Genomic DNA, 26,772 nt, shown 5'->3' on the forward strand with positions numbered 1-26,772 from the left:
CTTTATTAATAATAATAATCTTTATTGTCACAAGTAGGCTTACATTAACACTGCAATGAAGTTACCCTGAAAAGCCCCTAGTCACCACATTCTGGTACCTGTTCGGGTACATGGAGGGAGAATTTCGAATGTCGAAACCACCTAACAACACGTCTTTTTGGGGAAGGAAACCGGAGCACCCGGATTAAACCCACACAGACACGGACACAGGGAGAACGTGCAGACTCCGCACAGACAGTGACCCAAGCCAGGAATCGAACCTGGGATGCTGGCGCTGTGAAGCAACAGTGCTATCCATTATGGTACCGTGCTGCCCGCATAAGTAAAAATCTCAAAAATATTGCACTATCATCACGCAATTTCACAATTAATTGTGAAGGAGGAAAAGGCATTTTAATTACCTTTTAAAAACTTCCTGCTTCCAATCCCGAGTTCATAGATGCATGCAGATGGTGTAAAACCCAAAAGCTCCTAAAGTCTGGCTGACTCCCTGAAAATTACAAAAAATACCTGGGGCAGGTTCCTTTTAAAAATGATATCACGGGGTGTGGGCATCACTGGCTAGACCGGTATTTATTGCCCATTCCTAGTTGCCCTTGAGAAGATGGCGGTGGGCCACCTTCTTTAACCACTGCAGACCATATAGTGTAGGTACACACACAGTGCTGTTATCGAGGATTTTGACCCATCGACAATGGAGAAGTGACAAAATATTTCCAAGTCAAAATGGTGCACGGCTTGGTGGGGAACTTGCAGGTGGTGTTCTCATGTACCTGCCACCCTTGTCATTCCTCGAGATGGACCATGCTTTTGGAAGGAGCCTTCATGAGTTGTTGCAGTGCATCTTGCAAATTGGTACATGCTGCTGTCACTATGCACCGGTGATGGAGGGTGTGGATGTTTAAGATGGTGAATGGGGTGCCAATCGAATAGGCTGCTTTGTCCTGGATGGTGTCAAGCTTCTTGAGTTCTTGAGTTGTGAAACCCCTGTTCCCCATGTCCAATCTGAACAACACTCGACATCTGACCCCTCCCCCGAACACCGACCCCTCCCGCCCCAAACCCCTCAAATCCTACCCATTTACCTAAGATACTTATCTTCTCCATGGCCTGTCAATTTTAATGAATATGTAACTTAATTTGTTTACGGAAGCTGGTGCTGCACAAAAGTGGTATGTCCTCCTTCAATCTGGTTCTGCTGGACTGTGACACTGAGCCTTGAGGACTTGCTACTCTGCCTGGATCTCACCCGTGCTGAGTCAAAAGGCCGAGCAAGACAGACATGGAAGAAATTTCACGTAATTGGGCATGGAGTGTCAATCCGACGCCGAGGAAGTTACTGCCCAAAGTTTCAGATCAATCACCATTTATCAGAGGTCCTGATGAAAGGCCATCAACTCAAAATGTTAACAGATGATGCCAAACATGCTGAGTATTTCCAGCATTTTCTGATTTTCTTCCTTATACTTGTTTCTCCCTCATGTGCTTATTTAGCTTTGGGATGGTTTCACCAGTCTCAAGCCTGGCTTACACATCGTGGAAGGAGGTTTTTCTTTAAACTCTTACAACTCTTTGATGAGGCTATTGTGCCGATGTTTTATCTCTTTATGTCCAAACAGACAGAGGTCCTAATTAATATTCACTCTAGAAAAGAGAAGAAAATCAAAACTTCAATGGTATCTTACATTCTTCTCAGATTCACAAGTGCGGATAAAAGCAACATGCACTCCCTATATCGAGATAGGCTACACAGAATTAATTATTTTAAAAATTCATTTATGGGATGTGGGCGTCGCTGGTTAGGCCAGCATTTACTGCCCATCCCTAGTTGCCCTTCAGAGGTGGTGGTGAGTTGCTTTCTTGAACCGCTGCAGTCCATGTGCTGTAGGTACACCCACTGTGTGGTTAGGGAGGGAGTTTTAGGATTTTGTCCCAATGACAGTGAAGGAGTGGCGATATATTTCCAAGTCAGGGTGGTGACTGACTTGGAGGGGATTCTCCAGGTGGTGGGGTTTCCAGATATCTGCTGCTCTTGTCCTTCTAGATGGCAGTGTTTGTGGATTTGGAAGGTGTTGTCGAAGGAACCTTGGTGAGTTACTGCAGCGCATCTTGTAGATGGTACACATGGCTGCCACTGTTCATCGGTGGTGCAGGGTTTGAATGTTTGTGGAAGGATGAGCAGTCAAGTGGGCTTCTTTGTCCTGGATGGTGTTGAGTTTCTTGAGTGTTGTCGGAGCTGCACTCATCCAGGCACGTGGACACTATTCCATTACACTCATGACTTGTGCCTTGTAGATGGTGGACAGGCTTTGAGGGGCAAGACGGGGAGTTACTCGTCGTAGGATTCCTAGCCTTTGACCTGTCCTGGTAGCCACAGTATTAATATGGCTGGTCCAGTTCCATTTCTGATCAATGGTAACCCCCAGGATGTTGATTGTGAAGGATTCAGCGATGGTAATGCCATTGAATGTCAAGGGGTGGTGGTTAGATCCTCTCTTGTAGGAGATGGTCATTGCTTGGCACTTATGTGATCCGAATACAACTTGCCACTTGTCAGCCCAAGCCTGGATGTTGACCAGGTCTTGCTGCATTTGGATATGGATTGCTTCATTATCTGAGGAGTCGCGTGAATGGTGGTGAACATTGTACAGTCATCCAAAAACATCCCCATTTCTGACCTCATGATGGAAGGGAGGTTATTGATGAAGCAGCTGAAGATGGCAGGGCCTAGGGCACTACCCTGAAGAACTCCTGCAGTGATATCCTGGAGTTGAGATGATTGACCTCCAACCACCATAACCAACTTCTTTTGTGCCAGGTATGACTCCAACTAATGGAGAGTTTTCCCTTCGTTCCCATTGATTCCTATGAGCTAGGGCTCATTGAGGCCATACTCAGTCAAATAATGCCTTGATGTCAAGGGCAGTCACCGTCACCTCACCTCTGGTGTAGGTGTTTGGCCATATGAGTAGCATGTCAACCTTGTGGAAAACGCCCAATATTCACATCAAGCTATGAAGACAGAAATGTATCCCAGCAACGTCAGTGTTATGCCAAGAGTGTCAGGCAGGCTAAAAAATAAATAAACAAATATACCTCGAGAGATATCTCTGAGACTGGGAGATACTGAGGAACAGGCATTAAAGATAATTAAAAATGAGTGATCAGAATCTAGGGTGGTACCAATAGTTTGAAAAAAGGCATTTCAAAATATGATGACAAAATAAACAATGGCAACTATAGATCCATTTCTCGCTAACCCTGCACAAGCTAGTGAGTTTGATGATAAGAAGTAAACCTTGGAATTATCTGTACAACATTACCTCAGTTAATGATAGTCAACATGGATTCAGAATGGGAAGATCCTCCTTTAACAAACTCTTTTGACTTTTTGACAAAGTAACATCTCAAGTAAATTATGGGATGCTCTGTTATGTAGATATAATTGGATTTCCAAATGCACAAGATAAATTATTGATTAAGTTGAAAACTGTGAAGATTTATTGTAAATCTTAGGAATGGATTAAAAAACAATCACTGAGGGTTAGAATTTGTTTCCAAGAGGAGTTATCTCAGTTTGGGACCACTACTATTTTTCATGCACACAAATCACTTGCAGTTGCAAACGTAACACATGTTTGTCAAAGATTAATCAATACATGGGATGGGCCAATGGATTTGCAGGGGTAAAATGCTCAGGAATCAACTAATTATTAAAAAACTGTAAAGTTGAGGACAATCAACATCTCCAATAAAAAAAAATTTAGAGAACGGTTCATCAAACCTCCATTGAAGTTGAACGACTGTGCTTTATAAAATAACCATGATGTGGAGATGCCGGCGTTGGACTGGGGTGAGCACAGTAAGAAGTCTTACAACACCAAGTTAAAGTCCAACAGGTTTGTTTCAAACACTAGCTTTCGGAGCGCAGCTCCTTCCTCAGGTGATTCACCTGAGGAAGTCCGAAAGCTCGTGTTTGAAACAAACCTGTTGGACTTTAACCTGGTGTTGTAAGACTTATAAAATAACGTTTACGCTAAATGAACAATCACTAGAGGACTCTAAAATGACTGTCTGCACTTTTTAAAACAGGACTTATGTTTTTCCTTTTGTTTAAAAGCGAGCTTTAAGGTAAGGATGAGAAAAAGCCATTCAGTCCATCAAGTTCAAGTGTCTGGTATTTCATCACAAAATGTGTAGCATCCAGCTGCATCTTGGTGCTGGATGCAGTCGGGCTCACAAGGGTCTTGCTCACTGGTCAGAGAGTTGGTGAGGAACCACTACCAGTTCTATCTGTGAGGCCTGACAGTATTAAGTGGCCATGGTCAGACGGCGGAAGCGATGGGCGGTGAGTGCTGCCGGCCAATCATAGGTAGTTCTCCAACCAGTATTATAGAGGGATCTCTGATCAGAGGTGAGCGAGGGAGGATTGGGGTCCGGCCAAAAAGAATGCCCCATACACGCAAGGCCGTGGCAGTGTTTTCTGGGCAGCCTTCGGGAGATGGATGAAAGCCATGCTAGCTGTTCGCGTTTAATCTCTGAGCCACCACTATATTTCAATGGGCTCCGGGCAATGGGTGTTAATTGGCTTGTTAATGAACCTAATAGACATCCCGCTGATGGCGGCTGAGAATCCTGCAACAGCACCTTCTACTCCTTTATCAGGGAGGCTTTCCAGCTGCCGGGGAACATGTGGGACCTTTCCCATGGTTAAATAGGCCCAAGGGTTTTCACTGTGAAGGGCTGCATGAATTCCAGCTCTTGAATTCCTTCAATACCTAGAATTCCATTACGCTACCCGATGGATCATTCTAAACATTTTTCACCCTTTTAGTAAAGAAATTGTATCTTAAGAATATTAGTATAATTGGTAACATTATGTTTTGTGTCGCCACTGAAGTAAAGCATAAAGCATATAATTAAGAAAAGTACCCAATTGACTAAAACCAGCCCTGAGTTACAGTGTTTAGGTTATATGTTTTGTGAAGCGTTTTCAGATATAAAGACATCAAGTAATAAAAAAAACAACTGTGTGTGATGTGAGTAAAAACTATCATTAAAGCCTAACAATTTGATTTTGCCAATTCCTGTTTTGTTTTCTACTTTTCTGTGGATAGCATTTAACTTTACATCCTCTCAACTCCTTTCAACCAGTTTGCTCGATTCTGTTTCGAAAAAGGGCATGGGACGTTTTACTTCCCCCCCAAAGATGCTATCTAAAGGCAAGGGGCAGAATTTCCATTTCCCATCCCTCTGGGCAGTAGGATGGGTCAACACGCGTGATCCTCTGCTTTTCAGCTCATTATTTATACGTCTGCGAGGAACTTGGCAAATTTTGTGGCGGGGGGGGGGGGGGGGGGCAGTAAGTCCTCAGCCCCGTCATTACCTCACGGGTCAAAGGTCGTAGTGTCATATTTAAAGGGCACCCGGTTAGACATTCACTCATTGCAGACCAGCTGGCACTGCATTACGCTTCCAGTGTCCTTGTGGCTACAACTCCTACTGAAGGAGCTGGCAGATGTGAGCAACCACATCCTGGGACATATGAGGGCACCCCGGCATTGTCCATTACTCATTTCTAGATAAGAACATGGCCAGCGATCCATGCATGGTCATGTCATGTTCACAATTGCAGTGTTCCATTTTTTTTTTAAATGTTTTTTTTATTGAGTTTTCATATTTTATATTGAACAAATAACAAATTATTAGAGAGAGAAAAAAAAACATGCAAAAATTAACATGTATATTTACAGGTAAGCATCTTCGTAATAACAACTGTGGCCGCCCCCTTTAGCCGGCTTACATATTTTACATTCCCCAATATGGCCGAGGCACATGTTTATAGGCATTTATTTACAGTTTGGTTTTGGGCCTTAGCTAGCCATCAAACCCCCATAACGAACCCGTAGCCCCCCCCCCCCCCCCCCCCCCCCCCCCCCTCCCACCGGTAACCTTCCCCCGATTCCCATCCATTTTCCCCTGATTCTTGGCCACCCGGCTATTCTTCCTCTTGTTCGTTGGCCACAAACAGGTCCCGGAACAATTGCATGAATGGCTCCCACGTTCTGTGGAAGCCGTCGTCCGACCCTCGGATGGCGAATTTGATTTTCTCCATTTGGAGAGATTCCGAGAGGTCGGACAGCCAGTCTGCAGCTCTGGGTGGTGCTGCTGACCGCCAGCCAAACAGGATTCTACGGCGGGTGATCAGGGAGGCAAAGGCAAGGGCGTCCGCCCTCCTCCCCAGGAATAGATCTGGCTGGTCTGAAACCCCGAAGACAGCCACTATCGGACATGGCTCCACCCTCACCCCCACCACTTTGGACATAGCCTCGAGGAAGGCTGTCCAGTACTCCACAAGTCTGGGGCAAGACCAGAACATGTGGGCGTGGTTGGCCGGGCCTCTTTGGCACCGTTTCAGTGTTCCATTTTCACAAGCCTTTTGACATTGTAGAGGCTCCACTGCCTCTTGCCACAGTGACAGACCCTCCATTTCCTCACTTGGATGAGAGCCATTTGCAAAGGAGGGATGCATGCAACATGCATCATCAACAGCAATAGCCCCTGGATGTGTGAATAATTTGAACTGGTACATTCAGTGAGCATGTCCTTTACAGGTTTCCCTCCATCTCAAATCCAACACGAAAGTGCCAGGCCCTTCACCTGGCCTCCATCTAGACATGGCATCCCCACCACACCCATTCCAGGTAAAGGACACCCTGCAGGACCAGAGAAGAGTGTTCCTCCCGTTGATACACAAACAATTATGGAAACATTTCTCTTTGATTAGGGTGATGGGAGCTTTGCGCAAGTAGCCTCATGGGACACTTCTCTACCCTCGAGATTCTGAAGAGAGACTATTGCCCTGCCAGCATAGAAAGATTAACCACATGTACGCTTGTCAGCCATGACAATTCACCCCGGAGGATGGAGTTTTGGAGTTGTGAGTTGGCTGCTCTCCCGCACCCTTGGAGGCATCCACTTCACTCCCTCCCTTGATCCCTGCCTCTGCCTACAACCAGTGGCTAATGTCACAGCAGAAATGGAATTTCCACATCTTGATGCAATCTCAATGTTATGAGACCTACGAGTTGGGAACAAATCGGCTGCAATGTGTTCTTCACCAGAGAGAGAACACAAATGAACATTTGTGACATCCGTTTGTCTTATAATTATAAGGATGTCCCTTCAGTCGGCCACTTGTGCTCACCTTGAACTCCACCCACACAAAAAGACCCTCCTCCCACCTCGAGGATTCACAATCCAGGGAAACTGTGTTGTCAAGAATAGCCTTGAGAAAATGGTGTGCAAAACTTTTCCGATCCACTCCACCACCTTCTACCATACCTTGTCACCCACCAACTTCCCCCCATCATCATATATCCACCCAATATCACTATTCGCCTCCCCTCCGTCACCCTTGAACCTTCCCCTGTTACCCTGGACCCGATCACAATCCATCTCCACATGCTTTCCCTCCCCTCAGAGCCACTACCCGTTACTAGCCCCATGCCCCACCCAGGCCCTGCCCCCACCCGTTATCCGAGTCACCCATCTTGTCCCCTTCTGTGACCCACCTGATGAGGCCTTGACCTGCCACCCTACATCCTCCTCTGACTGTGATTGTTCCCTCTTACCACCAGCACCCTTGGTTCTCCCTGCAAGACCCCACACCACCGACTCGGTTCTCTAAGACGTTCCCCCCCCTTCCCTGCACCCCCTCCCCTTTCTCCAGACACTCTTCCACCACCTTTCCTGCCTCCCCTATCCAGCCTTGGCACAACCCACAGGGGCTGTTTAGCACACTGGGCTAAATCACTGGCTTTGAAAGCAGACCAAGACAGGCCAGCAGCACGGTTCGATTCCTGTACCAGCCTCCCCGAACAGCCGCCGGAATGTGGCGACTAGGGGCTTTTCACAGTAACTTCATTGAAGCCTATTCGTGACAATAAGCGATTTTCATTTCATTTCATTTCAACCTGTGACACTATGACCTGAAATCTCGCAGCAGCACTCTTAAAGGTAGGTGAATGCAGTGTCTACGTACGCTGAGATGAACTGATGCTCACCAGGTGTAAACCACTTATGTAGAGTTGCGAACCTTAATAATCCGCTGGTGGGGCATTTAATTTGGAGGAGGAGCGTAATGGCATGCATGACATGTAAATTAATGCAGATGTGATTCTCAACTTAGATCAGCTGGAAACCCGACCTGCATTCAACCCACCATCAAAGTCAGGAGAACAAAATTTCTCACCGATGGGAAACTGATTTTTTCCACCCACACAAATGCAGTGCACGGCACGCCACGATTGCTGCCACAGACGGGAGCGGAACATTTCGCCTGCCGTTGTGGAAAATAATATGTTGGTAGATCTTCAAGTTGCCTGCTGTGATTTGGGGCACTGTTAATATCTTCTGTCATATTTTCTTTCATTTAATAGGATATATTTGCAGCCATTGTACTTCTCAGCTGGGTTTGTTACACATGGTTTTATCTGTTTTGCCTTATTTAATTATCATGCTTAACGTAGGATGTTTTTCCACTGAAGATGCAACAAAATGGTTTAGAATGTTCAAGACAGGAAGGGAGGGGGAGCAGTGTAAATGTCAGGGACACCGCTATAGTATAAAGTGAGCAAAGAAGACGGAATTAATTATAATGTAAAGAATAAATCCCCAAGGATAAAATGAGCACAATACATCAGATTATTAATGAATTCTGCAAAGTGCCGATGGCTGTCATGTCTCAGGTTCTTTTGACAATTTATCTGGAGAACTTTGGGAGTAATTTATACCAAGTGCTAAGTGCTGGCTCAGGCGAGAAAAGCAGTGTGCAGCAGCTTTTTTCACCATATTGTCCAGCAGTTAAAAGAAAGAAATCCTGGAGGAGTGTCCAGCACCGTCATGATGGCAGGCTGGGCCTGAAAAAGCTGACAATTCCGGCTTTCCAAAAGGGCACCTCGAGATCTCTGGTTAAAAAAAAAACCCTGCCCTCACGCACCTGGGCAACTCCCCTCTGCCCTCCCCCAGGACATGGGGAATCTCCCCCCCCCCCCCCCCCCCCCCCCATGTAGCACCCCAGAGAGGGTGGCACTACACCCTGCCAAGGGACAGTGCCAGGGTTCTAGGAGCAGTGCCAGGGAGCACTGCCAGGGTACTTGGCATGTCCCCCTCTCCCGGGAGACTGTATTTACCGATGCGCTCTCGGGGGTGGGGGGGGGGGGGGGGGGGGGGGGGGGGGGCTCCTGGTTCCTATTTTTAAAAGCCAATTTTTAACCTTGCCAATGTGACGTCATGCCAGTGAGGTGTGATGTCCCAATTTGAGGGGATGGTGCAACGGGGAAGCCCGTTGCTACTAACTTAAACTCAGCAAGTTCACATTTTGGGGAATAAAAATTAAATCCAATTGGGAAATAATAATTAAATCCAAAGAACCAGCTAGCTAAGATGTTCTTTCCACATACAATCTTAAATTGGGTCAAAGGAGGTTTGTTAAGGAACCATTTCAGGAACCATTCTCAACAATGCGTCAGAGATGCAGCTTTTCTGTGAGCCCAACAAGGAATCGTTGCCAGGAAAGCTCACAGCAGAACTGTTACACTGAACTGTCGTCAGAAAGGTCACAGATATTAACCTTGGTTCTCTGTCCACAGATGCTGCCAGACCTGCTGAATATTCCCAGAATTTTTCTTTTTTTCATTCAGATTTCCAACATGCACAGTATTTTGCTTTTGATTAATTACAGACTTGTTTGCACAACAAATTAGTAACAAACAAATCAATACTATTCTGGAATTTGAGTGGCAGCGTTTTTAAAATGGAGATCAATTGCAGACAACAAGGATAGAAATGCTTGCTGTTGAAATGCAGTGCATCAAACTTAAGAATCTCAATTTTAGAAGCGTGAAAACCACGGGTGGAATTCTCCCGTCTGTCAGCTGCATTTTCCTCGGCAGCCGCCCTGGCTGGCAATTGGATTCTCCTTTCCTAACACCTGCCAATGGGATTTCCCATTGTGGTCACACCCCATGCTGTTGGGAATCCCGCAGGCGTGGTTGCGTTGCCGGCCCAACGGAGAATCCCGCCAGCAGAGAATCCCGCCCCACAGATTTAAAAACATTATACAACGAGTGCTGGATGCATTTGTTCCTCAATCATGATGCTGATAAGAATATAGATCAGAATGTTACGCTCCCCCCAAGGCAGTTTTTGAGGTGGTGGGGGGGGTGGGGGTGGCGGTGGGTTGTGTGGGGGGGGGGGGGTGTTGGAGCATCAAACTGAATGGCTGTATTCCCCCCCCAAGAGCCTGCCTTCCCAAACCTAGATGCAATTTCACGCTTGGGTGACTGTGTCCGGTCGGGTTGAAGAGCCGTCGGACAATCTGATTGATTGACAGCTCTCATGGGTGGGACTCCTTCCAAGAGCATTGGGAAGTCCCACCCACTGCCAATCAATGCTGAAATGAGTGTTAAATGGCAGTGGGAGTTCGAGTGTTGGCAGCTGCGTGTTAGGCGCTGATTATTTGTCATCCTTAAAATCATACCCAGGCTTTTTATTTCACATTATCAGAAATGCATTGACAGATGTAAATTGTATAGATACTATCTGCACAGTGGTGCACACAACTCACAATAACTGCCACGTAATAAAAATTTGAAGTGAATGCTTAAACTGAGGAAGTGATATTACTTGGAGTTTTACTTGAAGGCTTTTTATACAGCCCAATTAATATAAAAGGTAAGGGTTTTATCAACGTAGGCTATCTTTCAGGATCAAGATGACTTGTTTCTGCTCCTAGAACATAGAACATAGAACAGTACAGCACAGAACAGGCCCTTCGGCCCTCGATGTTGTGCCGAGCCATGATCACCCTACTTAAACCCACGTAACCCGTATACCCGTAACCCAACAATCCCCCCATTAACCTTACACTACGGGCAATTTAGCATGGCCAATCCACCTAACCCGCACATCTTTGGACTGTGGGAGGAAACCGGAGCACCCGGAGGAAACCCACGCACACACGGGGAGGACGTGCAGACTCCACACAGACAGTGACCCAGCCGGGAATCGAACCTGGGACCCTGGAGCTGTGAAGCATTGATGCTAACCACCATGCTACCGTGAGGCCCCAAGTTCGATGGGTTCTGAGATGGCTAATATTCCAGTCTGTCATCTTCACACCCTACCACATGCGGGGCAGATGGTGTTTGAAGGGCTGGGTGGGTGGGTTGTTTGGAGATTTGTATGTTCCCTCTGATGTTTCAACTTCGTCTTTGCATATTCTAGACAAAATCTCTCGATGTATTTGGTGTTTTTGGGAATGAGCCGTGTCCAGTTTGGTTGGTCACCATAAATAAGTGTCTCCCTGGTGGGCATTTGTTTTTATAAAATTCATTCATGGGATGCAGGTGATGCTGACAAGGCCAGCATTTATTGGCCATCCCTAATTGCCCTTGAACCGAGTGGCTTGCTGGGCCATTTTAAAGGGCAGTTCAGGGTCAACCACATAGCGGTGGGCCTGGAGTCACATGTGGGCAAGACTAAGTAAAGATGGTATATTTCCTTCCCTAAAAGATATTAGTGAACTTGATGAGATTTTATTACAATCGACAATGGTTTCACCATTAGACTCTTAATTCCATATTTCTGTTTTTTTTTTTGAGGCTTGAATGGCAATATGACAGCCGATTGAATACAACATGATTGGGTAAAGGAAGAAACGAGAGAGCAAAAAGGAAATCACCGTTTTTGCCAGCTCTAGCGTGCTGCCACCATCTTCCCCTGCTCTTCCCTTTCAGCATTCTGAACGGACGGGTGCCTCCATCAAATGCCAGTCCACTCCTCAGTCACCCCTCATATCCCCTTCCTTCCTTAAGACACCTTTCCCTTCAGTCGCAACAGATGCAACACTTGTCCTTTCGCCTCCTCCCTTCTCACCAACCAAAGCCCCAAACACTCGTTCCAAATGTAACTGTGATTTACTTTTATTTCTTTCAAATTTGCGTGCTGTACCTGCTGTGGTCTCCTCTACACTGGGGAGACTAAATGTGGACTGAGTGATCGCATTGCGGAAGACCATCGTTCTGTCTGCAAGCATGATCCTGAGCTTCCTGACACTTGTCAGTTTAATTCTCCACCTTGCTCCCGCTCTGTTTCTTCTGCTCATGGCCTATTCCACTGAAGCTCAATGTAGGCTTGAGGGGCAGCAGCTGATCTTTCATCTCAGTATTCTACAGCCTTCTGCACTTGATATTAAGTTCAACAACTTGATATCATAACCTCGGCCTCAATCTTGCTCCATCTATTTTGTTTTATTTTGCTGCTTTGTTCCTTCACGCTGCATTCGGATGGCCGCTATACAGCCATTCACACCTATGCCCATTACCACTCTCTTTGGTTTTGGCACAATTACATTTTTTGTAGTTTAGCCTACCCTCAGCCCCATGACAGACATTACCTTCACTTCTTCCTGCCCCTCCGCTTCCACTAGCTGAAAATCCTTACATTTCTGTTTTTCTTCAACTGTGCTGAAGGATCTTTGGTTTGAAACATTGCCCTGAATTTTCACAATGACGGTGAAGGTCTCAGAACTAGCCAAAATTGCACCAGCACCCTGATTCCGGAAATCCCACCTGCAAACCCGGCAGCTACATTTCCAGTGGGAAGGGAGGGAATGGAGGCAGATTTCAGTTTGCACAGCCATGGTTCATGGAGGCAGCTGCATATGTAAAAGTATGTAAAAGTAATATGTAAAATTTTGTTGGGGAATGTTCAAGTCACGAATATGGGATTTACACTTTTCAACAGAAGGTCTAAACTCATTGGAGTTCTTTGGAGAGTTGGGTTGCCCCTTTAATAGGTCAAGGGACACATTTAGGAGAGAGCAAGTGACCTTCGGGAAAGATGAACACCCTTTGGGATTCTTCAAATTAGGCATGCTACAAAGTGGATAAACTTGTGGGAACTATCAAGTTGTCGAGTCATTTAAAACTCCTGGCCTTTAAATTTAAAAAGTCTATAGTTTAAAAAAAATCAATGTCTTTTGACAAAGGCTTATCATTATAGGATTTGTGCTGCTTAACTGATTCTACAATATCTAACATTATCACAATGGAGTACCTGTCAGTTCACTGTTTGATTGACTTCTTTAATTGATTATGTAGGGTGGGATATTCCCATCCAGTCCCTCCCAAATTGTCCATTCTGTCAGCAACAATTTCCGTGGATGGTAGGATCGAAAAATGTATCCCAAAATCCCTAAAAGTGGTGCTAGGAATACAAATGCTTGCTTTTGTAAGGGATTAAATTGTTAAATGAACATAAAAGTAGTGAATTGGTTTTTATCAATGAGTGTTTTTTAATATTGAAATCATCAATAGGCACTTATAAACTTATTTCATAGAAATTATAGAAATTACAGTGCAGAAGGAGGCCATTCGATCCAGCGAGTCTGCACCAGCCCTTGGAAAGAGCACCCTACCCAAGCCCACACCTCTACCCTACCCCCGCAGCCCAGTAACCCCACCCAACCTTTTTGGACACTAAGAGCAATTTAGCATGGCCAATCCACCTAACCTGCACATCTTTGGACTGTGGGAGGAAACCAGAGCACCCGGAGGAAACCCATGCAGATATGGGGAGAACATGCAGACTCCTCACAGACAGTGACCCAAGCTGAGAATCAAACCTGGGACCCTGTGAAGCAACTGTGCTAACCACTGTGCTAACGTGCTGCCCCACTCAGTGTGTATCCTGAGGTCTGCCCATTGTGGATACTGGATAAGGTGGCATAGAGGCTATAAAAGGCCATGAGGGAGTGGATGATGGGTATCGGTTCGCATGAAGGGTATGATGGGCCATGGGAGTGGATGGAGGGACATGAGGTGTCACGGATAGGCATGGTTTGGGTTTGGGGAGGGAACATGAATGAGGGGTTGTGAGGGGCTAGTCTCTCTCGGGCTGTTTTTAATTTTTTCATAGCTGGGAAACGTGCTGGAATACCAAGGTCCACTTTTCAGACAACTTGCCTCCAAAACCGACAGTCCTGTGGCTGTCTCTGAACTGTTTCCGGGGTCAGTAGTCCCCAACTCTCATTAACACCCGCTTCCCCCATGAACCAAAATTAGACAATCCGCAGAACTTTCTGTTGACTCAGGATGCAAAGTCAGAAATTTTCCTGGCTTTGTGCTCCCAACTGAGGAATGAAAATTCAGGCCGTTAACTGTTTCTATCCACCGCCTGAGCATTTCCAGTATTACTTAGTTTTCACTGAGATAGGGTTTGTACAATAAAACAATTGTACTGTGTACAATGTACAAGGTTAGGGTTTACTTCCCTGTGAGATTTCACCAACCTTTTACTCCTTTGCCTGGTTTTGCCTTCATTACGGTACACCAAAGGGTTTCATCTATAATCTAAACTGCTTGCCCTTTATCATTAATTCATCTGTTTGAAACATGCACTGAAGAGAGGTTAATGGCAGCTAAGCTCAGTAGGTTGTATATTTGAAGGTTTAACTTTCTATGAACTCACCGGACCTGAAGCGTATTTTTATTTCTAAAACCACCAACCAGGAGCAAACAGATGACTGTTTTGCTGTAATCAAATACCTCTGAAGCTATTTGTATAATCAACAAAAGGGTACTGTCAGAAGTTGAATGGGTTCCATAAGTGCATTTGTACAGAATATTAACTGTGTGTCGAAGCGACAACGTATGGTCACAAATTTAAAACTGAACCTGCACATAGGTGTCGTTTTGTATTCATTTAACCCCAGTGATGTTTTTGTCGGAGATCTTAAGTCCGTTTTATAATCTGAATTACATTTCAACACCTTCAGAAAGTCTGCCCTGAATTTTTAATCAACGGTTGACTGAAGATACGAAGAATGGTGCAATTCATGTTTAAAACTTTTCAACGATGAAGGAGAGTTAACTGTAACTAGACATCAGCCAGAAAAGAGTTACAGAAAGCTGCAGTGAGGCTATTAATATGGCCAAAGTATGAAAGGCTGCAATTGAAGTGGATATGGAAATGGTGCCGTTGTTTTTGGCTGCTATAAGGACACTGGTTTGCCTGTTACTACAAAGAAAAATCAACAATGTCTATCTTATCAAATTCATTTGATATAAAAGGAGCACAGACTTTGTGAAAAAAAGAGGTTGGCAAATGTTTCCAAACAAATGGCACAATGAGATGAAAATACCTTTAAATCATTGGGTCATTTGCAAATTGTACCAAAGATGTTCATTTTCCTGTTCAAGTGATAAAGGTTGGTCAAACATTTTTTGATGACAGCTTTGTGCCATTAACATTGGGGGCAGCAAGCTGCTTGTATTGCAGCCATAACTGCAGCTCCATCAGGAGGAAAAGCCTAATTTGAACTTGGTGCAGAAACTGGGCCGAGATGAGCAGCAAACCATCCTGACATCAGAAGTAACCTGAGAGATTTTAATTCCTGTACTGTCTGCATGCTTCCAGTTGGTTGCCTGGCCAAAACTGGCTACAGGCAGCATCCAGCTGATGGACAGGAGTGCAATATTCGGAGGCTTTGACAAAGGGTCTGGACTCAAAACATTAGTTCTTTTCTCTCCCTACAGATGCTGCCAGACCTGAGATTTTCCAGCATTTTCTCTTCCTGTTTATTTCCTTGCTTCACCTTTCTTTTATTTTGCTGTTATTATTTTTGGTCCATGAATGAAAAGTGGACATGTATCTTTCAGGCAAACAACAGAGAGAATGAGTAATTCAGAAGTTACAGGAGAGAACACTCTGCCAGTTTGAACAGGAGGAACTTCAAATGCCTCGGTTTGATTGATTGGCTAGTGCCGAATGCTTTTACCCAAAAGGCTATACTCTGCCTGGTAACAGGTGGTGATTGGATCCTATTCCAGTGGAATGATTTTCAGAGTCTCAAGGAGTTTCAGTTTTGATCCTGGCAGCACAGAGACAATGTCCTACTACTCTCTCTCCTCGTGTGTTTTCTTCAGAAAAGCTATGAGTGCTGTACTTCTGACCTTGCAGACAACCTGAATGAATCTACATGATAACCATTACAAGCTGCAAACAAACACCAGACCCTGCTAGCTCGGTCCAGAAAGACTGTGACTGCTGTATTTCTGAAACTACAGAATTCTGAACGAATCTACAATAAAGACTTCAAACCAAAAGTAGAGTTTGAAGAGGGGTGAGGTGCCGGAAACCCACCATCTGAAACAAAGATCCTTTATTCCTTTACTTATGATTTTTACCCGTTTCCACTCCTCTGTGTTTGTCTGTCTTGTGTATGTGTGTGTGTAGAGGGCGGGGGATCAAGTTTAAGTGGGAAATTAGGAACTAGATAATAGTGAACCAGTTACATGCTGCATATTTCATTGTAGTTCTTGTTATAAATAAACAGTAATTGTGTTTACTGTAATTATTGGGTAACCAAAGTCCAAAGACTTTGGGTATTTTTCTAAGAATTTTTTGGTCATTTCCCTTGTGTCAGGTGGGGCTGAAATTGGCTGTACACTAGCCCAGGGGTGTTGAAGTAATAAAAATAAGTTGCTATTGACACTGATACAGGAAAAACTAACCAATTACATGGTCACATGCACAAAGCAACAGGAGTAAGGGCATCTTCCATTTATACAAATGTATTCCATATTTCTTTGTACAGCTGAAAACCCTGTACAATATCTATTCTTTTCCAAATGTCACCCCTCAACCTCCTTCATTCAAGTGAGAACAAACCAAGTTTATTCAACCTCTCCTCATAGCTAATGCCCTCCATACCAGACAACATCCTGGTAAATCTCTTCTGCACCCTCTCTAAAGCATCCACATCCTTCTGGTAGTGTGGCGACCAGAATTGAACACTATACTCCAAGTGTGGCCCAACTGAGGTTCTATACAGCTGCAACATGACTTGCCAATTTTTATACTCAATGCCCCAGCCAATGAAGGCAAGCATGCCGTATGCCTTCTTGACTACCTTCTCCACCTGTGCTGCCCCTCTCATTGACCTGTGGACCTGTACACCTAGATCTCTCTGAGTGTCAATACTCTTGAGGGTCTACCATTCACTCTATATTCCCTACATGTATAAGACCTTCCAATATGCATTACCTCATGTTTGTCCAGATTAAACTCCATCTTTCCGCCCAAGTCTCCAAATGATCTAAATCCTGCTGTATCGTCTGATAGTCCTCATCGCTATCCGCAATTCCACCAACCTTTGTGTCATTTGCAAACTAATCAGACCAGTTTCATTTTCCTCCAAATCATTTATATATACTACAAACAACAAAGGTCCTAGCACAAAACCCTGCGGAACACCACTAGTCACAGCCCTCCAATCAGAAAAGCACCCTTCCATTGCTACTCTCTGCCTTCTATGACCTAGTCAGTTCTGTATCCATCTTGCCAGCTCACCTCTGATCTCGTGTGACTTCACCTTTTGTGCCAGTCTGTCATGAGGGACCTTGTCAAAGGCCATACTGAAGTCCATATAGACAACATCCACTGCCCTACTGCATCAATCATCTTTGTGACCTCCTCGAAAAACTCTATCAAGTTAGTGAGACACGACCTCTCCTTCACAAAACCATGCTGCCTCTCGCGAATACATCGACTTACTCCCAAATGGGAGGAGATCCTGTCTCGAAGAATTATTTTCAGTAATTTGCCTACCACTGACGTAAGGCTCACCGGCCTGTAGATCCCTGGATTATCCTTGCTACCCTTCTTAAACAAAGGAACAACATTGGCTATTCTCCAGTCCTCCGGCACATCATCTGAAGACAGTGAGGATACAAAGATTTCTGTCAAGGCCTCAGCAATTTCCTCTCTTGTGTCCTTCAGTATTGTGGGGTAGATCCCATCCGGCTCTGGGGACTTATCCACCTTAATATTTTTCAAGATGCCCAACAGCTTGTCTTTTTTGATCTCAGTATGACCCAGGCTATCCACACACCCTTCTCCAGACTCAACATCCATCAATTCCTTCTCTTTGGTGAACACTGATGCAAAGTATTCATTTAGTATCTCGCCTATTTCCTCTGGCTCCATACATAGATTCCCGCCCCTGTCCTTCAGTTGACCAACCCTTTCCATGGCTACCCTCTTGCTTTTTATGGACGTGTAAAAAGCTTTGGGATTTTCCTTAACCCTATTTGCAATGACTTTTCGTGACCCCTTTTAGCCCTCCTGACTCCTTGCTTTAGTTCCTTTCTTCTTTCCTTATATTCCACACAGGCTTCGTCTGTTCCCAACCTTTCAGCCCTGACAAATGCCTCCTTTTTCTTTTTGACGAGGCCTACAATATCTCTCGTTATCCAAGGTTCCCGAAATTTTCCGTATTTATCCTTCTTCCTCACAGGAACATGCCGGTCCTGAATTCCTTTCAACTGACATTTGAAAGCCTCCTACATGTCAGATGTAGATTTACCCTCAAACATCTGCCCCTAATCTAGGTTCTTCAGTTCCTGCCTAATATTGTTATAATTAGCCTTCCCCCAATTTACTACATTCACCCTAGGACCACTCTTATCCTTGTCCATCAGCACTTTAAAACTTACTGAATTGTGGTCACTGTTCCCGAAATGCTCCCCTATTGAAACTTCTACCACCTGGCAGGGCTCATTCCCCAATACCTGGTCCAGTACAGTCCCTTCCCTAGTTGGACTATCTACATCTTGTTTTAAGGAGCCCTCCTGGATGCTCCTTACAAGCTCTGTCCCGTCCAAGCCCCCAGCAATATCCCAGTCAATATTGGGGAAGTTAAAGTCTCCCATCATAACAACCCTGTTGCTTTTACTCCTTTCCAAAATCTGTCTACCTATCTGTTCCACTCTCTCCCGCTGGCTGTTGGGAGGCCTGTAGTAAACCCCCAACATTGTGACTGCACCCTTATTATTCCTGATTTCTACCCATATAGCCTCACTGCCCTCTGAGGTGTCCTCCCGCAGTACAGCTGATATTCTCCCTAACCAGCAGCGCAACTCCTCCACCCCTTTTACATCCCCATCTATCCCGCCTGAAACATCTAAATCTTGGAACGTTTAGCTGCTAATCCTGTCCATCCCTAATTCAGGTCTCTGTAATGGCAACAACATCATAGTTCCAAGTACTGATCCAATCTCTAAGTTCATCTGCCTTACCTGTTATACTTCTTGCATTAAAATATATGCACTTCAGGCCACCAGTCCCGCTGTTTTCAGCAACATCTCCCTGTCTGCTCTTCCTCAGAGCCATACTGGCCCTATTCCCTAGTTCCCCCTCAATCTTTTCACCTTCTGACCTTTTGCTCCGGTACCAAACCCCCTGCAATACTAGTTTAAACCCTGCAAGGACAGCATCCGCAGTGGAGTCCTAGGCGCAGGAGGTGCATTCCATGGCAGGATATGTCTGCTCTATGGTTCAGCTCATGACCTCGATGGCTAAGGGCATGAGCTCCATGGTGCAGGCCTTTGACTCCATGAAGAGTTGCAGAGATTCAAATGGCAGCGATGTCAATCAGGTGAAGTGCACTGCCTTGGATAGTGTCAAATCTTTTGAGTGCTGTGGCAGCTGCACCGATCCAGGTGTGTATGAAGTTTACTACCGCAATGCTAATTTTTAAGTCTTGCCGATGATGGAAAGCTCTTGAGCGTCAACAGATGTCCCACTGATCACAGAATAACCAACATCTACCTTTATATAGTAACCACAGTGTTGGCACAATAGCACAGTGGTTAGCACTGTTGCTTTACCGCGCCAGGTCCCAGGTTCGATTATTGGCTTGGGTTACTGTTTGTGCGGAGTCTGCACGTTCTCCCCGTGTCTGCGTGGATTTCCTCCGGGTGCTCCGGTTTCCTCCCACATGTCCGAAAGATATGTTAGGTGAATTGAATTCTGAATTCACCCTCAGTGTAACCGAACAGGCGCCGAGTGTGGTGAATTTTCACAGTAACTTCATTGCAGTGTTCATGTCAGCCTAATTGTGACAATAAAAGTTATTATTATTATATGAATGATCCATTTATGTTCCTGGCCATTGGTTACTCCCAAGAAGGATCAGGAAGGTGGATTCCCATCACCTTCCCAAGGGCATTTAAAGAGTGGGTAATAAATGCTGACCTTGCCAGGCTCACATCCCAAAAACAAATTTCAACAATGTTGCAGAGGAAAGACTCTGCAATATTGACGATGAGGGAGATAGCTGCAGTATTGACAATGAGGGAGATAGCTGCAGTATTGACGATGAGGGAGATAGCTGCAATATTGACGATGAGGGAGATAGCTGCAATATTGACGATGAGGGAGAGAGCTGCAGTATTGACGATGAGGGAGATAGCTGCAGTATTGACAATGAGGGAGATAGCTGCAGCATTGACGATTAGGGAGAGAGCTGCAGTATTGACGATGAGGGAGATAGCTGCAGTATTGACGATGAGGGAGATAGCTGCAGCATTGACGATGAGGGAGATAGCTGCAGTATTGACAATGAGGGAGATAGCTGCAATATTGACAATGAGGGAGATAGCTGCAGTATTGACGATGAGGGAGATAGCTGCAGTATTGACGATGAGGGAGATAGCTGCAATATTGACGATGAGGGAGATATCTGCAGTATTGACGATGAGGGAGAGAGCTGCAGTATTGACAATGAGGGAGATAGCTGCAGTATTGACGATGAGGGAGATAGCTGCAGTATTGACGATGAGGGAGATAGCTGCAGTATTGATGATGAGGGAGATAGCTGCAGTATTGATGATGAGGGAGATAGCTGCAGTATTGATGATGAGGGAGATAGCTGCAGTATTGATGATGAGGGAGATAGCTGCAATATTGACGATGATGGAGATAGCTGCAGTATTGATGATGAGGGAGATAGCTGCAGTATTGATGATGAGGAAGATAGCTGCAGTATTGATGATGAGGGAGATAGCTGCAGTATTGATGATGAGGAGATAGCTGCAGTATTGAACGATGAGGGAGAAAGCTGCAGTATTGACAATGAGGGAGAGAGCTGCAGTATTGACGATGAGGGAGAGAGCTGCAGTATTGACAATGAGGGAGATAGCTGCAGTATTGACGATGAGGGAGATAGCTGCAGTATTGACGATGAAGGAGATAGCTGCAGCATTGACGATGAGGGAGATAGCTGCAGTATTGACGTTGAGGGAGATAGCTGCAGTATTGACGATGAGGAGAGCTGAGTATTGACAATGAGGCATTCAGTATTGACGTTGAGGGAGATAGCTGCAGTATTGACGATGAGGGAGATAGCTGCAGCATTGACGATGAGGGAGATAGCTGCAGTATTGACGATGAGGGAGATAGCTGCAGTATTGACAATGAGGGAGAAAGCTGTAATATTGACGATGAGGGAGATAGCTGCAGTATTGATGATGAGGGAGAAAGCTGTAATATTGACGATGAGGGAGATAGCTGCAGTATTGATGATGAGGGAGATAGCTGCAGGATTGTCGATGAGGGAGATAGCTGTACTTTCTCTTATTTGAGGTGCTCACTTCCTGATACTTTTAGGTGTGATGTAAATCTCTCAAAAATCAGCCCAAGTGTGGACAATGGTCCAGGTTTGCTTAGGTTAGGATGTCATGGGGTGCCTCCATTATCAAAGACATTGGACGGGATTCTCCCTTCTGGGGACTAATTCCCTACCCCGGCGCCAACCACTCCGGTGACAACAGCCCAGCAAGTGTGGAATTCTCCGCACTTTTGGGAGCTAGGTGGACGCCAGAGGGGTTGACAGGCTCCAGCCGGCGCCAAAGGATCGGTGCGAGTTTGCACATGTGTGGAACGGTCGGCGTGATTCCACGCATGCGCAGAATGGCAGTCGTATTTTTGTGCATGCTGGGGGGGTTCTCTTTTCTGCGCCGGACTCCGGGAAATATGGCAAAGCCCTATAGGGGCCCGGCGCAGAAGAAAGAAGTGCCCCCACGGAACAAGGCCGCCCGCAGATCGGTAGGCCCAGATCGCGGGCCAGGCCACCGTGAGGGCCCCCCCACCCCCCCCCCCCCCCCACCCCCCGGGGTCGGATCCCCCTGCGCTCCCCCGAGGACCACACCGGCATACTCACCTGCCAGGTCTCGCCTTGCGTGGGGTGAGTAATTCACGCTGGCGGGACTAGCCAAAAATGGACGGCCGCTCGGCAAATCGCCGGAAGGGGGGGGGGGGGGGGGGGGGGGTGGGGGGTGGCGCTGTCAACGGCTCCCGACCGGCGTGGCGGGAATCCCGTTGCTGCCCAAAGTATGGCGCCGGAGAATAGGGCAGCCGGCGTTGGGGTGACGGGGCGGGATTCGCGCCCCCCCCCACCGGGATGTCGGAGAATCCCGGCCATTGTGAACCCTATGAAATCATTAGTGAATAACGTTACTCATGATCATGCAGTCACTAAATATGACAGATTTAATAATTAAGATGGTTAGAGTGATTGGTTAGTCTTCACCAAGGAACATCAACAATCGGTGGCGAGCTGCGGAGAATCCAGCCCGATATATCAAACAACAACAACCTGCGTTTATAAAGCACATTTACAGTGATAAAACCCCCGCAAGGTGCTTTACAGGAACATTATAAAACAAAATTTGATACTGAGTGACGAGAAGATGCAAGAACAAGTGACCAAAAACTTGGACAAACAGGTCGGTTTTAAGCAACGGTTGAAACTGAAGATAAAAGAGTGAAGAAAATCATGAATGCAAAAGAGATGAAAAGTGAAGGAGCACAGAGATCTTGGAGGCTTGTAGGGCTGGATGAGGTGAGAGAGATATGGGGGTGCAAGGCGTTGGGGGACTTAAAACTAACTGGATCAAAATCTAGACAGTTTGCCCAAGATAAGAACTTGGTGTAAGAGGCCAGAGGGGATGCAGTTAGTTCTTCAATTATGAAATATTGATTGGAAAAGATAAGCTATAGAAATCAAAGGGACAGTTTTAATTCTTCAGAAGTGGGATTGGATACAAGGTCAGGCTGGTGCGATGTTTTCAGTGAGTGTCGGGTAAGTGATGAAAGGGAGTAACTGGGTGGAGAAAACATGAGAGTGGCCAAAGATCCACATTCTTTGAATGTAAAGTCCGGGAAAGCACATCTGTTCCTTCCAGTTCCACATTACATTAATATATTTTGAAATCTTACCTTGTTGGTTACAGCGTCTTTTTAAGGTCACGTGCAGAGGCAGAAATGGCGATTCTTGGGAAAAGCAATTGTGCAGTGAGGTCTGCAGACAGTGAATAACTGCCTTTTTTACGGATGGCATGGTAGCACAGTGGTTTGCACTGTTGCTTCACAGCTCCAGGGTCCTGACTTGGGTCACTGTCTGTGCGGAGTCTGCATGTCCTCCCCGTATCTGTGTGGGTTTCCTCCGGGTGCTCCGGTTTCCTCCCACAGTCCAATAATGTGCAGGTTAGGTGGATTGGCCATGCTAAATTGCCCTTAATGTCCAAAAACATTTGGTGGGGTGATTGGGTTACGGGGATAGGATGGAGGTGCGGCCTTAAGTAGGATGCTCTTTCCAAGGGCTGGTGCAGACTCGATGGGCCAAATGTCCTCCTTCTGCACTGTAAATTCTGTGAATTTGCAAAGGGACGGTTGCCTGTTTCAGGTGTGTGTAGAAGAAACCAAATTTCATGGGCGCGATTCTCCGTCCCGCTGCACCCGTTTTCTGGTGTAGCGTGCCCCCATCGGCAGTGGGATTCTCCATCCCGGCAGCTGGCCAATGGGGTTTACCATTGTGTGCATCCCCATATCTTCAGGAAATCCACGGGCGTGTGTGCGCTGCCGGTGAAAATGAGGTTCCAGCCGATGGAGAATCCAGCCCATGACGTTTACCAATACAGTCGGCAGCACATTTCTGGTTTGTAATGAGTGGGTGCTTCCTCCCTGTCATACTGGAGACATAGGGATCCTTTTAGGTAGCTGGAAAAAGCGGTGCAGCCCAGCCAGGTTTCTATGTCTTCAGTCTAAGACTATAAAACCATAAGATATAGCAGCAGATTTAGGCTATTCGGCCCATCGAGTCTGCTCCATCATTCAATCATGGCTGATATATTTCTCATCCCTATACTCCCACCTTCTCTCCATAATCCCTAATCCCCTTATTAATCAAAAGCCGATCTGTTTCTGCCTTAAAGACACTCAGTGACTTGGCTGCCACAGCCTTCTGCCGCAATGAGTTTCACAGATTAACCACCCTCTGGCTGACGAAATTCCTCCTCATCTCAGTTTTAAAGGATCGGCCCTTCAGTCTGACGCTGTGCCCTCAGGTTCTAGTTTCTCCGACTAGTGGAAACATCCTCTCCACATTCACTCTCCTTAGGCCTCTCAGTATCCTGTATGTTTCAATAAGATTCCCCCTCATCCTTCTAATCTCCAACGAGTACAGACCCAGAGTCCTCAACTGCTCCTCATATGACAAGTCCTTCATTCCGGTGATCATTCTTGCGAACCGCCTCTGGACCCTCTCTAAGATCAGCACATCCTCCCTTAGATACGAGGCCCACAACTGCTCACAATATTCCATATAAGGTCTGATCAGTGCCATACACGGCCTCAGTAGTACATCCCAATATACCCAAAGGCCTCTGCACACTCATATGTAGTGCAGGAAGAGGTGTAAGAGCATCAACAATATTGAAGGGTGAAATAGGGATTGGTGACAAATTACATTGTAAAATATACATATCACCTCTAATATTTGTGTGAGGATGTTAATATGCCACAAGCTCAGCTTTTGTGAACCTACTGAAAGAAGCGTTCTCACTAATTTAGCTGCTTTTGGTCCTTTAAAATTAAAATGACAGCAGACCAATGTACAGTTGATTACAGTTGCCAGGTGATTATATATAGTTTATATATATTTTAAAAAAGCTTGCATGTATTTTATGGCCATTGTATCATGATTAAATGAGAAAATTAACCTTATAATTAGGGAGTTCAACACCAATTTTTGATTGCTGGTTTACAAATCAGAATAATCATCATTGCCATTCTTGCCTGTTCAAATTTTAGAATAACCTTTTCACCCGCCTGGATAAATGAAAATTGGATTTAGAAAAAATATAATGCAGCCAATGTCTTCATGAATAGCAGAATATTAATGATTCTCACTTTGAGTACAAAATGGATTCACTTTCGAAGTGAGCTCCTGACTCTTAATTTAACAATTCCTGTTTAAAGTTAAATTCTACAGACTCGCAGACATATGAAGGCAGAACCGACGATTGTCAAAGTTTATACGAAAATAGAAAATATGCTTGAACGACATGGCTATTTTTGCACAACTGTTAACCGTTTCAATGTGACTGTGTTAACGCCTGCATAACATCTTATATGTGCCCAGCCAGGAATGATTCCTGCCTAGCCCAATCAGATGATGTTAGATTTTCCTTTCATGGCACTCATTATCTGTGGCCTAACTTGTACCACATTCTTTTCACCCCTGTGTTCACTGACTGATATTGGTTCCCAGTGTGCCAACGCCTCAATTTTGTAATTCCCTAATTTTGTTTTAAATGGGCAGCACGGTAGCATGGTGGTTAGCATCAATGCTTCACAGCTCCAGGGTCCCAGATTCGATTCCCGGCTGGCTCACTGTCTGTGTGGAGTCTGCACGTCCTCCCCGTGTGTGCGTGGGTTTCCTCCGGGTGCTCCGGTTTCCTCCCACAGTCCAAAGATGTGCGGGTTAGGTGGATTGGCCGTGATAAATTGCCCGTAGTGTCCTAAAAAGTAAGGTTAAGGGGTGGGGGGTTGTTGGGTTACGGGCATAGGGTGATACGTGGGTTTGAGTAAGGTTATCATGGCTCAGCACAACATCGAGGGCCGAAGGGCCTGTTCTGTGCTGTACTGTTTTATGTTCTATCTCCCCATGGCCTCGCACCTTTCTGTCTTCATAACCCCCTCGAGCCTTACATTCTTTCAGGATTTTTTTTTTTTTTAAAGTATTTTTATTCGCCATTTTCACATTTTCCTTCAAAATTTACACCCTCCCCCCCCCCCCCCCCCCAACAAGCAGTAAACGGTAACAAATATAATGTCAATACCCTTAACATCAACAACGATCCCATCCTACCACCACCCCAACCAACGGCCCACCTGTCAATATATGCATCAAATAAAACAAACCCTCCCACAGTGGGAGATAAAACAAAGGAGAAAAAGAAAAAGGAGTCCGGAATCGCACATGGTCACCATTAACCTAGAGAGTGCCCCCCCCCCCCCCCCGATACTCAATGCCATCCAGCCTCCGAAAGAGTACCATAAATGACACCCAAGAGTTGTAAACCCTCCCCCCAACTCCTCCCCTCCACTGCCTCTTGTAAAACTCCTCCCCCCAACCTCGGTTCCTTCCCCCCAACGTTCCACCCCGGCTAGACTCATCGTACCCTGTTCTGCCAGACTCTGATGGCCGCAGCCCCTTCCCCCACCTCACCCCCGTACACTGGCCGGCTTAAACCGGCCAGCGTGGAGGCCCCTGCCCGGGTCTCTTTCCCCCTTGCCCGGCCCCAGGAAAACCCAGAAGTCCCCTTTAGCACACAAACCCCGCATACACACCCACTCCCCAATAAACCCTCTTACGACTGAAAGTCCCATTTCTTTCCTTGTCCAAATATACACAACGTTGGCTCCTGTAGCCCATACACTACGCAGTGAAACAAAAAAATACAGTAATGAGGCTACATCGGTACATGACCATTTCTCAATTCTGCCACAGTCCTTCAGCCTTTGCAAACACCTCCGCTGCTTCCGCTGTCCCAAAATAAAAGTCCTTGAACTTGTAGGTCA

Source organism: Scyliorhinus canicula, chromosome 13, assembly GCF_902713615.1.
Source record: "Scyliorhinus canicula chromosome 13, sScyCan1.1, whole genome shotgun sequence".
Taxonomy (NCBI): Eukaryota; Metazoa; Chordata; class Chondrichthyes; order Carcharhiniformes; family Scyliorhinidae; genus Scyliorhinus; species Scyliorhinus canicula.